The 1,409-nt window shown below is 41.4% G+C and overlaps 1 protein-coding gene across 1 annotated transcript in view; it reads right to left on the reverse strand.

The window, feature by feature from the left end:
* The window catches only part of GMEB1 (glucocorticoid modulatory element binding protein 1), a 46,774-nt gene that overhangs the window by 18,114 nt on the left and 27,251 nt on the right, over positions 1-1,409 (reverse strand). The gene's annotated exons all lie outside the window — the stretch shown is intronic.

Genomic DNA, 1,409 nt, shown 5'->3' on the forward strand with positions numbered 1-1,409 from the left:
AGACTTGCTTGAGCCCAAGAGTTGGAGGTTGCTGTGAGCTGCAATGCCACAGTACTCTACCCAGGGGGATAGTTTGAGGCTCTGTCTCAAAAAAAAAAAAAAAAAAAGAAATTAAGACAAGCATTGTTGCTAGGCTGCCTGCCCCAGACTTATAGAAGGTAAAGAAGACCTTAAATAATTTAAAAGTATAGGCTGGGCACAGTGTTCCATATCTATGATCCCAGGACTTTGGGAGGCTGAGGTGGGAGCACTGCATGAGGCCAGGAGTCCAAAAGCAACTGAGCAACACGCCAAGACCACGTCTCTAGAAAAAAATTAAAAAATTAAGTGGGCATGGTGGTGTGCACCTGTAGTCCCAACAACTTGGTTGGCTGAGACAGGAAGATTGCTTGAGCCCAGAAGTCTGAGGTTGCCACCATGATTACACCACTGTATTCTAGCCTGGGAACACAGCAAGACATTGTCTCAAAAAAAAAAAAAAAAAAGTACGTTTTGCCAATAGCCCCACACAAACATGTTTGACACTAAGTATCAATTTTTTTTTCTCTTTATTTTTTTTTCTTTTGTGGGAAAGTTTAGAGCACTTCCAAAAGAGAGCTGGAAGTGGGTCCCTCTTATGGAGAAGAAAATATATACTAAGTATCTAGAACATCTAGTTATCAAGACTTATTTATCACCCTATGAAGAGAAAGCAAGAGAAATGGAAGCCAAAAGAAGCAGATAAGAGATAAGTGTATAGTGGATTCACAGAAGTGGGGTGGGGGGAACCTTTGCTAACAATTGTATATTTAGATTTTATTTTATTTATTTTTATTTATTTATTTTTTTGAAACAGAACCTCAAGCTGTCCCCCTGGGTAGAGTGCTGTGGCATCACAGCTCATAGCAACCTCCAACTCCTGGGCTCAAGCAAGTTTCCTACCTTAGCCTCCCAAGTAGCTGGGACCACAGGCGCCCACCACAACGCCTGGCTGTTTTTTGGTTGCAGCCATCATTATTGTTTGGCGGCCCAGGCTGGATTCGAACCTGCCACCTTAGGTATATGTGGCTGGTGCCTTAGCCACTTGAGCCACAGGTGCCACGCCTGTATATTAAGATTTTAAAGAAAACTGAGAAAAATCAAATTGATCCAAACAGCAATACAGATAAATATAGATTCTCCTCAAGCCAAGGAATAATACCAATTAGAAAATAAAGTACAGGAGTTTTGACCATATAAAAAGGAAGTCCAGCCTTCTCTTGGCATATGTGGGAGACTGATTCTAGGACCCTGCATGTATAAACAAATCCACACATGCTCAAGTCCCCAAGTAGGCCACACAGAACTCATGGGGATTGAAGCCGAACCTCAGTATACCCAGGTTTCCTGTCCCACAGATAATATATATATACATATATATATATATATAT

This window comes from Otolemur garnettii, unplaced genomic scaffold, assembly GCF_000181295.1.
Source record: "Otolemur garnettii isolate 467f Iridium unplaced genomic scaffold, OtoGar3 scaffold00184, whole genome shotgun sequence".
NCBI classification, from domain to species: domain Eukaryota; kingdom Metazoa; phylum Chordata; class Mammalia; order Primates; family Galagidae; genus Otolemur; species Otolemur garnettii.